We start from the raw sequence: 12,388 nt of genomic DNA, 5'->3' as shown, positions 1-12,388 counted from the left end.
ATCATGAACTGAGCCAAAGTCAGTCCCTCAACCGAGTGAGCCACCCAGACGCCCCTGTAATTACCTCTTTAAAGACCATATCACCAAATATAGTCACAGTCTGAGGTACGGAATCAGTTTTGGGGGGGATACAATTCAGTCCATAACACACACTACTTAGGAAAAGCACACATTATAAATCTGTTAACTATTTAATGAGCCACGAGTTTTGATCCTTGAACACCGAGAATGTGCTAAGAATACAACATTTGACTATTCACTACCCATGTAGAGAATGACCACTAGATCTTTGTGTGATCCATCAAGCCCTTGGCAGAGACAGAAAGCACTGAGAGGCTCTGGAGTCTAGCTCACTGTCTGTTCAGCATCCAGCTCTGCATTCAGGGGATAGCCATTAGCCAGGTTCAGTATAGCCAGGACAGTTCATTAGCCAGGTTCTTTCTTTGCCACATGTCCCAACATGCTGCATAATTTTTGAAGTGAGATAAAAAAAAGAATTGTTTTCTATTTTCTAAAAAAAAATTTACCAAAGAAAAAGCCATCCCTTTGCTCTTTATGTTTTCTACCCACATTTGTTATACTGCTGCTTCCCAGTTGGGCGAGATACATGGAGTCCAAACCCAAATCAGGGCTCATACTGGATGGGTATCCATGGTAGCCATCACTAATTCTTGAATCTCATCAACCTGGATTTGACTTCAGAATCCTTCTCAACACAGCCACTACAATGACTGTAATTGAGATGGACATTATTTAACATCCTTAGCCCAAACAAAAGTGGGATGCCAGAAGTTACTGCTTGCCTCTTTCCACTAAGCAGTTTCTTCATCCAAGGGTTTCCAATCACCAATTCGGTCTCAATTCTTGACTGGCCTAGCTAGGATTGGCCTCTGTGTTAATAAGAACCATTTTAAAAAAATTGGGGCGGGGGTGGGGGGGCACCTGGGTGGCTCAGTCAGTTGAGCGTCCGACTTCGGCTCAGGTCATGATCTCGCAGTATGTGGGTTTGAGCCCTGCGTCTGGCTCTGTGCTGACGGCTCAGAGCCTGGAGCCCACTTCAGATTCTGTGTCTCCCTCTCTCTTTCTGCCCCTCCCCCACTCATGCTCTGTCTCTCTGTCAAAAATAAATAAACATTAAAAAAATTTTTTTTTATTTTTTTAATGTTTATTCATTTTTGAGAGACAGAGAGAGACAGAACATGAGCGGAAGAAGGGGCAGAGAGAAGGAGACACAGAATCCAAAGTGGGATCCAGGCTCTGGAGCCATCAGCACATAGCCCCACGCGGGGCTTGAACTCACTAACTGCGAGATCATGACCTGAGCCAAAGTCGGATGCTCAACCGACTGAGCCACCCAGGCGCCCCAATAAGAACCATTTTTAAAGGGCTGTAATGGATTCAAGTTTTGTGGAGCCTAAATTTCATACAATTGGAGAATCCCTTTAAGAAAAAGAGTCTTAAATTACACATAAAAATTTATACTCTCTCCCAGGGCCTTGGAAGGGTCTCATTCAATTGAGGGCCCTGAAGCTTAAGCTTCCTTAGCTTCAACTAGTCTATCTGTCCCTGTCACAAGGAAAATCTGCCTTAAATCAACTCTTCTGTAATGGAAATTCACTCCTTCACTCCCATCCCTCTTCATGAACCCCCTCTTTCAGCTTCTGGTTGTCTGTATTTTGTTCTTTAGGTCCTACTAGTGCCTTACTGTACTCCAGTTGGTTTTGGTTCATGGATGGTAACAGGATGGGCAAGTTAGGAAATACAAGATAAGGGCTGAACTTGAGAAACACCTAGGCCCAGACAATATTGCCATCTTGTTTAGAAAGGAGCATGCATTTGGTTACTCTAGTTCTGAGATTAAACAGAGGTCATTTTTGAGTGACTTAGAGACTAGGCTCCAGGATTTAGCAGCTAAGGGCAAGTCCCCTTTTCCTCACACCATTGAGAAGTAAGTGTGAAGGTGTCCGGAAATGGGGTGTGCAATTTGCATAGAGCGCAGAGCTTTCTCAGGGAAAGGAAGCAGGATTACTATGTATTTCTCCTGGTATTTAAAGTTGTAAGAGCTGATGGGCTGATGGGATGTACTGAACTGGCTTCGTTCAAGCCTGGATGACAAAAAAACACAGTGACATTCTTGAACAGAAAAGATACCTTAATAGTTAAGTGAGACTGAACCAGACGGCTGGTCCCTGATCTAAGATGGTCAGAGCAGACATTGGTTCTGAATCCACAGGTGAATGACACCACCCAGACTCCACAGAAACAGCACTGGCACTCTCGCCAAAGTAGCTGTGAACAAGCAGGTGAGGTGAGAGACCAACATTACTACCGAGCTGTAACTTTGGGAACACAGACCTTCCCTAGTTCAGAGTCCACAGCTGAACATAAAACTGGTGACAGAGGAACATCTTTCACACATTTACCTTCTCCTTTACCTTAGCCCCCTCCTCACACACATCTCTTAGTTTCCATAGTATTTCCTAGAGCACCAGGAGCCCCTGACTCGGGTTCTTCCCACAATAGGACAGTGGTTTTGATGGCAGTGGCACGTCTTGGATTGTGTTGCATTCCCGGCAACTGGAAATCCTTTACAAACCCTGTATTAGGTAAGCTCTTCAGTAGGGTGGAACACGCATGGATTTAGTAGTAAGAGACCTAGATTTGAATCCTAGCTTCATCATATCCCAGTTGTATGATTTTAAGCAAAGGGACTTAACCTTGTGAACCTCAGTTCCTTCACCCATAACCTGTGGGTAACAATTGGGTGGCTTTGTCCAAAATACATAGCACAGTATCCAGCATAGCATGTACTGAGTAAATTAACTCTATTCCTAAAAAAAGAAAAGAAAAGAAAAGAAAAAAATTTTTTTAAAGAAAAAGAAAAAGGCTCCTGGGTGATTCAGTTGGTTAAGCAGCCGACTTCGTCTCAGGTCATGATCTTACAGCTCGAAGGCTCATGAATACGAGTCCCATGTTGGGCTCTGTGCTCACAGCTCAGACCCTGGAGCCTGTTTCGGATTCTATGTTTCCCTCTCTCTCTGTGATCCTCCCCTGCTTGCACTCTGTCTTTCTCTCTCTCTCAAAATTAAATAAACATTAAAAATAAAATAAAATAAATTAGCTATGTTCCTTTGCACTCCCAAGGATTTCCCTGGCAATGTTTGACCAATGGGAAGTTTTGATTTGAAATACAGAATTAAACTGTCATCAAAACAAACTCTCAGGGTGCCTGGGTGGCTCAGTTGGTTAAGTGTCCGACTTCAGCTCAGGTTATGATTTCACGGTGAGTTTGAGCCCTGCGTCGGGTTCTATGCTGACAGTTCAGAGCCTGGAGCCTGCTTCAGATTCTGTGTCTCCCTCTCTCTCTGCCCACCGCCCCCCCTCAAAAATAAATAAACATTAAAAAAAATACCTCTCTTATTATTACCATTACCTGTACACCACTTTTGCAATCCCACTGGAAGCTATGGCCACACCAATGTAAGGATATATGGAAGACAAAAAGGCCATGCTCAATACAAATTGGCCCTAAGTTTGAACACTATATGAACATTGGGAAATGAAATCAGAAAACGGGACATTAGTCAGTTTGGATTGGATAATTTAAAAATGTGGCTGTGCCGATAATGCAAATAAAGAATGACATCCATATGGAATCAAAAGACCAGCACCTGAAGTAACTTGCTTTGGTGCAGGCAGAAGAGAAAAAGCAAACTGGTTTCCAGAAATTTTCCTGGCAAACCCTACCTCAAACGGATCATTTACTCACTGTGAATTCTCTCCACCCTTAAGTTCACAGGCTGGGCTGCCACACCCTACACATATCTATATTCACGTATCATTTCGTGTTCCAGATTTGTCTCCCTAAATCTATTGTCAATTTCACTTGGGAAGAAGTTGTAATTTCTATTTCTTTCGTATACTCCCTTTGGGTAGGAACACAAGAAATAACAAGGAAAAAAAAAAAGAAAGAAGGAAGGAAGGAGACAGGGAGGAGGGAAGGAATAAGAAGAAAGCAGATAGGAAGGTCTGCTTCGAAAGGAAGTCTGAACTTTGTGGTAAAGTATCCTGTGGTGAAATATCCCCATGCTAGGAACCTGGCCATTTTCAAACTGTTTGTGCTTGGCTGTTTTATTGAACTTGATGCATCCATCTTGTAAATAAATGCTTATTGGAGAATCCAGCATAAAGAACCACCTGCTGTGCTTGACCTGAATCATCAACAAACAATAAGCAAAGAACTGATTTATAGACCATATTGGTCATTAGTGGCTAATTAAATGTGGAAAGCAAACACAATACTTTCCAGAACAGCTGTTACATAGAAAGGCAAAATGCAGCAGAAATAATTGCACAACTGGTTTTATAAAGAGCTTTGTCTTCAAATCCAAATCCAGGTGTTTTCCTATGATGACAGCACCTAAAACAAGGAGTAACACTGGCAGAAGAACTTGAGAATAAACATAACTCAAGTTCCCTTAAACCCTAACCACCATGGTGATGGGGGATCATAACACCTCCCCAAACATGCTATCTTCTACAGGTGATCTCTCCCACCTTTCTGAATTCCCTTAGCACTTTATATCACTCATGAGGCTCTTATTAAGTACTGCATTGGATTATCATTCTTTGGATTCATGTCTTTTGATTTCTACCACTTACAGATTCTTTAAGGCAACAACTTTGCCACATTCAACCTCACATAAGGTTTCTGAATCTCACATAAGACCAAACTTAGTGCTTTTTACTGAGCCTACAACAAAGAAACACTCGTTGTATAAATTAATAAAATTCCCATTGTCTTTTAGTCTGAATTTTATTCTCTTATCTATTTCTTCATTTGGGCTCGAGCCCCCCCCAAATCCAATAATTACCTATGGAATTTGATAAATACAGGAGACAGCATGATCTAATAGCAGAAGCATGGGTAGGAGGTCAAGAGATAGAGGCTAATTCTGGTGCTTTTACTAAAATGCAAAAGTGAACTTTGATAAGTTGCATAACTTTTCTATACCTAGAACACTTCATCTATAAAATGAGGAAAATGAATACCTGCCCTGTAAAGAAAGGAAGGGAAGAGAGGAGACATTTATTGGGCTCCCATTATATGCCAGACACTGGGTTATGGACACACACATGAATCACCTTATATGAGTCTCATAACAACTTTGCATTTGTTTCTGTGTTACAGATGAGAAATTTGAGACTCAAGGAAAATAACTGGCAAAGTAAAAATATACACTCAGAAATTCTAACTCTAAGGTAGTTCAGGTCAAGCCATTTGACACTTAGTGAGAGCCACTGAGCTGGCACCAGCACTGTTGCCAAGGATACAGAGGTGAACTAAACAGAAGCTAAGTGTCTACAAAAGCATGAAAACATATAAACAAATAAGTGTACCAGAGTATGCAAATGTGATTCCTTCCACCCGACCCTGCTGCTTTTAATGAGGCTCTAAGAAATAAACTATGTAAAAGTCAAAAGGGTATATTTTAAGTGCCTGTGCCCAATAGTACTTGCACTAGGAAATGTACTTTAATTTTTTTTTAATGTTTATTTATTTTTGAGACAGAGAGAGACAGAGCATGAATGGGGGAGGGTCAAAGAGAGAGGGAGACACAGAATCCGAAGCAGGCTCCAGGCTCTGAGCTGCCAGCCCAGAGCCTGACACGGGGCTCGAACTCACGGACCGTGAGATCATGACCTGAGCCGAAGTCAGACGCTTAACCGACTGAGCCACCCAGGCGCCCCGGAAACGTACTTTAAATACAGTAAATAACTCTTGGTCCCTGTCCTCGTGAAACTTACAATCTTATTGAAAAAAACATCCGTGCTTGAAGTGGTGAACTTCACTTATCTAGAAAATTCACTCACATAGAACAATACATCCCATTAAAATAATAGATAAAACTAATATTGCTAATTTCGCTTTTGAATCAGTTATGACCATGGCAATGAAAAAAAATATCTTTGTGATACAATGAACAAAAGTGTTGTCACATATCAGGGGCTATGACTTTCTGAACATTATATCAACTAATCACAATTAATTAATAATCCCCAGGTTTCAGTAGGTGTTAATGGCAAATAGTCTACCACCCATAGTCTAGCTCTGACTATATATTCCTCTATAAATAAAGGTGCTTTGGGGTTTAGCAATATTTTTTTAATTTAATAATGGTTCTCATTTGAAATAGCAATATTAACTTTTATTTGCAAAATCTTCCTCCTTCTCGTGAACCCAGGAATTGTGAATACTACAAATGAAATCAAATCAAAATACATAAGGAAAATTTCCAAAGCCAAAAATTAAGGGATTTAATGTTCCTTCGGTATACTTCACTTTTATATTATTAGGGTTACCTTGCAAGCAGAATTTTTTTAATTTGTTTTATTGTTGAAGAAGTGTTTAAAGCACTAGTAAAACTAATGTGCAGTTTCAGAATGCTTCTCCCTACAGCATATCCCAAAGAATTTAATTTTTTATCCTCCTATATAAAATAAGAGCTGCTAATTACTTCTTTGTTCAAATGAGCATGTGGAGGGAAAAGCCTCAGAAAACATTTGTTGGAAATACACATATCACCACTTTTTAAAAAAACTGATTAGGGGCGCCTGGGTGGTTCAGTCAGTTAAGTCTCCAACTTTGATTTCTGCTCAGGTCATGATCTCATGTTTCATGAGTTCAAGCCCCTCTGTGCTGATGGCGAGGAGCCTGCTTAGGATTCCTCTCTCCACTACCCACCCTCTCGGCCCCTCCCCCACTCACGCTTTCTGTCAAAATAAATTTTTTTTAAAAAAAGCATGAACACTTCCATACAATTATTTAACCCATCCCTCCACCCATCTCTCCTCTGGTAACCATCAGTTTGTTCTCTATAGTTATAGTTTCTTGGTTTCCCTCTTTCTCTTTTTTTTCCCCTTTGCTCATCTGTTTTGGTTTCTTAAATTCCACCTATGAGTGAAAACATATGGTATTTGTCTTTCCCTGACTGCCTTATTTTGCTTAGCATAACACTCTCTAGCTCCATCCACATCTCACTGCAAATGACAAGATTTCACTCTTTTTATGGCTGAGTAATATTCCATTGTATATATACACCACATCTTCTTTATCCATTCATCAGACGATGGACACCTGGGCTCTTTCCATAATGTGGCTATCGTAGATAGTGCTGCTATGAACATTGGGTGCATGTATCTCTTTGAATTAGTATTTTTGTATTCTTTGGGTAAATACCTAGTAGTGCTGAATCACTATATTGTACACCTGAAACTAATATTACACTGTATGCTAATTGGAACTTAAATAAAATCTTTTAAAAGCAAAGCATTAACTCATGCCCACAGTGTACATCAAAGGAAACCTTAGAAATACTTACAACAGTAATCTCAAAAAAAAAAAGAGGAGACATTTCCTGCCAATAGAGTGGATTGGAGCCATGTAATTTGTATAATAAACAGCAACTAGGAGTCGTTGAGCCCTTCTCTTAGAGGGTTCAAAAGCATTTCGTTCTACATACAGTAGTCCCTCCCTTATCCATAGCAGATACATTCTAAGACCATCAACGAATGCCTGAAACCATGGATAGTACCAAACATTATATATACTGTATACATACATACCTACAATAAAAAGTTTAATTTTTGAACTAGACATAATTAAGAGATTGACAATAACTAATAAAATAGAACTATAACAATATACTATAGGAAAAATTAGTGAATATGGTCTCTCCCTCTCAAAATATCTTACTGTAGTGTACTCACCTTTCTTTGATGACGTGAGATGATAAAATGCCTATGGAGGGGTGCCTGGGTGGCTCAGTCGGTTAAGCGGCCGACTTCGGCTCAGGTCATGATCTCGTGGTCCATGAGTTCGAGCCCCACGTCGGGCTCTGTGCTGACAGCTCGGAGCCTGGAACCTGTTTCAGATTCTGTGTCTCCCTCTCTCTGACCCTCCCCTGTTCATGCTCTGTCTCTCCCTGTCTCAAAAATAAATAAATGTTAAAAAAATTTTTTTAAAAACGCCTATGCAATGAGATGAGGCAAAGTGCACAATGCAGCCTTGTGAGGTAGCACTGGGCTGCGACTGACCTCAGGGTTCTTTAGAAGGAGAATCTCCGCTTTTTACCACAGCTGACAGCTGGTACCTGAAATGAAGAAAGGGAATTGGAAACTGAGTGGGTGAGGGGGGACAACTGCATATCATCTAATCCTCACAACAAGCCTAGGAAGTCGGTACCTAATCATCTCCATCCCTCAAATGAGGAAAATTAGGCCTAGAGCAATTAAGGGGCCAACTCAAGGTCACACAGCTGGCAACAATTAGATTCCAGAAACTAGGCTTTCAACCTGTGCTGCTCAATACAGTAACCACTCACCACACGTGACTATTTAAATTTTATTTATTTATTTAAAATTTTTTTTATGTTTATTTACTTGAGACAGAGAGAGAGAAACAGAGCACAGGGTTGGGGAGGAGGGGCAGAGAGAGAGGAAGACACAGAATCTGAAGCAGGCTCCAGGCTCTGAGCTGTCAGCACAGAGCCAAACGTGGGGTTCGACTCAGGAGCTGTGAGATCATGACCTGAGCCAAAGTCAGATGCTCAAACGACTGAGCTACCCAGGTGCACCTTTTTATCTATCTATCTATCTATCTATCTATCTATCTATCTACCTATCTATGTTCTTCCAAGATTTTATTTAAATTCAAGTTAGTTAACATATAGTGTAATATTGTTTTCAGGAATAGCATTTAATGACTCATCACTTACATGTAACACCCAGTACTCATCACAACAAGTGCCCTCCTTAATAACCATCACCCAGTGTAGCCCAACCCTCAGTTTGTTTTCTATAGTTAAAAGTCTCTTATGGTTTGTTTCCCTCACTGTTTTTTATCTTATTTTATTTTTCCTTCCTTTCCCCTATGTTCATTTGTTCTTAAACTCCACATATGAGTGAAATCATATGGTATTTGTCTTTCTCTGACTTATTTCACTTAACACAATACTCTCTAGTTCTATCCACATTGTTGCCAATGGCAAGATTTCACTCTTTTTGATGGCTGAGTAATATTCCATTGTGTGTGTTTTTAACTATCCATCAGTCAATAGACCTTTGGGCTCTTTCCACAATTTGGCTATTGTTGATAGTGCTGCTATAAACACTGAGGTGCATGTGCCCCTTCAAATCAGCACTTTTGTATCCTTTGGATAAATACCTAGTAGTGCAATTGCTGGGTCATAGGGTAGTTCTAGTTTTAACTTTTTGAGGAACCTCCATACGATTCTCCAGAGTGGCTACATCAGTTTGCATTCCCACCAACAGTGTAAGAGTTCAGTTTCTCAGTTGTACTGGCCGTATTTCAAGTGTTCAACAGCCACCTATGGCTAGTGACTATCTGGACAGTGCTAACTAGAGAACAAATCCATCACTGTGAAAAGTTCTATTTGACAGCTATTGTAACCTACACAAGTCTCAGGAAAGTTAAAGAAACAAACTAGTGTAATATTACACACACACACACACACACACACACACACACACACACACACACATATTCCCTTCACCCTGTCTCCAGTGGTTCTAGAGAGGAGAGCATCATCTCATCCATGGACAGCAGCAGAGAAACAGAACAAGCAACAGCAGTATCACCACTGGGGTTCAGTAGGGACTTGGAGTGGTGGGAAATCCCACAAGGTACTAAAGAAACTTCTGTGTGGATACTTCAGAGATCTGTAAGATTAAGCCTCCTACTTACTTTCCCATGTTAAAGGAGGGACCCTCTGATGACAAATGGGATAGACCTTCATGTTACAAATATCAATGTGACCCACTGTGCTTGCAAGCTGGCAAGAATGGCATCCTATCAATTTTACAAGTAGCACAGACATTGGGGCACCTGGGTGGCTCAGTCGGTTAAGCGTCCGACTTCAGCTCAGGTCATGATCTTGTGGCTGATGAGTTCAAGCTCCGCTTCAGGCTCTGTGCTGACAGCTCAGAGCCTGGATCCTGCTTCCGATTCTGTCTCTCCCTCTCTGCCCCTCCCCCACTTGCAGTCTGCCTCTCTCTCTCAAAAAAAATAAACATTAAAAAAACAAGTAGCATAGACATATCATGTTTGACAAGTGTGGCTCAGGGAGAGTCAGTGCTTCCAAAACATTCTGAGTTGTTCCAAAATATCTCTCAGAATAATGCTTATGGTAAGAAGTCACAGTTACATATGACTTGAAATTTTTAAAGAAATTATCTTTTCTTAGTTGTGAAAAGTAATATAATGTTTCAAAATAAAATTCTAGTATACTTGCTCAAAATGGCTTCTTTCAATAGTAAGAATTCCAGACTTTCTTGCTGAACTGATGTTTCTTTAGAATTTAATGTTTATGCCAAAAGACACATTATAAAATGTAGACCTTATCTGAAAATCTATCACAAATTGTAAGTAAAATTTTAATAAATAAATAATTTTTGAATGAACCAGCTAGTTGCAGTTCTGGATCACAAACCCAAGTAGTTGTGCTTTCAGATAACATAATGAAATAGTCCCTGATTTGGGGGCGTCTTGGTGGCTCAGTTAAGCAACCAACTCCTGATGTCAGCTCAGATTATGATCTCAGGGTTCTTGAGTTCAAGCCCCATGTCAGGCTTTATGATGACAGTGCAGAGCCTGCTTGGGATTCTCTTGTTCTCCTTCTCTCTCTGTCCCTCCCCCCACCCACACTGTCTCTCTGTCTCTCTCAAAATAAAGAAATAAACATTTGAAAAGAAAGAAATCGTCCCTGATTTTTATCTAAAGAAACAACAAAATCCATTTTGTTAAGTAGAAGTTAGCTTCTCTCCTCTCCCAATATTTTTCATCATAAATGTATTTCTTTTATAGCAAATTGTTTTCTAGTGTCATTTGTTTTCTTTTTCAAAAAAATTTTTTAATGTTTATTTATTTTTGAGAGAGAGAGACAGAGTGTGAGCATGGGAGGGGCAGAGAGAGAGGGAGACACAGAAATGGAAGTAGGCTCCTGGCTCTGAGCTGTCAACACAGAGCCCAACGCAGGGCTTGAACCCATAAACCGTGAGATCATGATCTGAGCCAAAGTCTGGCACTTAACCTACTGAGCCACCTAGGTGCCCCTTTTCTTGTGTCATTTGAAAGATTATTTTATTTTTTAAGTCAACAGGTTTCATTCCACCACTGTCCCTCACCAAATCATAAGATATGAACCTGGTAAATTCACATGACATAAAAAGTTACATGGTAAAACATCTCCCTGACTTGGCTGTCTAGCTGCCTTCTTCCCCAATTTTTTTCCCCAGAGCTAATCACATTTTCCAGCTTCTGATAAATCATTCCCAAGCTATTCTACACAGTGACAGACATAGGTATGTATATCACTTTTTAAAACACAAATGAGGGCACCTGGGTAGCTCAGTCAGTTTAGCATCTGACTCTTGATTTCGGCTCAGGTTATGATCCCAGGGTCATGGGATCGAGCTCTGCGATGGGCTCCACACTGAGCATGGAGCCTGGAGCCTGCTTAAGACTCTCTCTCTCTCTCTCTCTCTCTCTCTCTCTCTCTCCCTCTCTGCCCCTCTCCCTCACTCACACACTCTCTCTCACTAAAAAATAAAAAATAAATAAAAAATTTAAAAAACACAAAACACTGCAGTAGTAACTGCTAAGGCAAAAATCACCAATAGATGCTCAAATTAGTAGAAAAAAAAGCATGATGTCAACAAAATATTTAAATAGTCTCAAATTAACTCCCCACAAGATAATTATTAAAAGGAAAAGATAATAATGACCTATAGACCTTTTTCTTCTTTTTCTATAAAAGGAAAAGACAATAACGACCATAGAGAACCCAGACACCATCTAGCTGATGTTCTAGTTGATGTCTCCAGCAATAAAACATACCAACATCATGTATCTCCCAATACTTAACCGTAAAGTGCACAACACCATTTCTGTGATATTCTTGCCAAAAAAATTATAATCTGAGTCTAATCATGAAGAAACATTAGAAAGACCTAGTTGAGGGACATTCTACAAAATATCTGATGACTACTTTACAAAAGTGTCAAGGTCATAAAAAAGCAAAGACTAAGGAGGAGGAGGTGTCCCAGGCGAAAGTATGCTCAAGGACATCAGTGGGACATCTGAAAAAGAATTTGAAGGAAGTATGTGGATTATTTACCAGAATTGCATCAATGTTAATTTCCTAGTTTTGAGCATTGTATTATATAATTATATAAAGTGTTAACTTTTGGGAGAACTAAGTGAAGGTAAATAGGACTTTTTTAGTACTATTTTTGCAACTATATAAAGTATGAATTATTTCAAGATGAAAAGTAAAATTTTTAAAAATTCAAGTTTGTTTATTTATTT

General features: G+C 39.9%; 1 protein-coding gene across 2 annotated transcripts in view; it reads right to left on the bottom strand.

Moving 5' to 3' along the window:
- Positions 1–8,136: 8,136 nt before the first annotated feature.
- Positions 8,137–12,388, bottom strand: part of LOC109250327 (uncharacterized) — a 114,682-nt gene continuing 110,430 nt past the window's right edge. The window contains exon 7 of one of the 2 annotated variants that reach the window (XM_053909189.1): positions 8,137–8,153. The gene's annotated coding sequence lies outside the window, so the exon portion shown is untranslated. The remainder of the gene's footprint in view (positions 8,154–12,388) is intronic. The other variant, XM_053909187.1, reaches the window with a different exon arrangement.

This window comes from Panthera pardus, unplaced genomic scaffold (assembly GCF_024362965.1).
Source record: "Panthera pardus isolate Hobbes unplaced genomic scaffold, ASM2436296v1 HiC_scaffold_21, whole genome shotgun sequence".
Classification (NCBI taxonomy): domain Eukaryota; kingdom Metazoa; phylum Chordata; class Mammalia; order Carnivora; family Felidae; genus Panthera; species Panthera pardus.
This window is presented reverse-complemented; position numbering and strand designations above follow the sequence as displayed.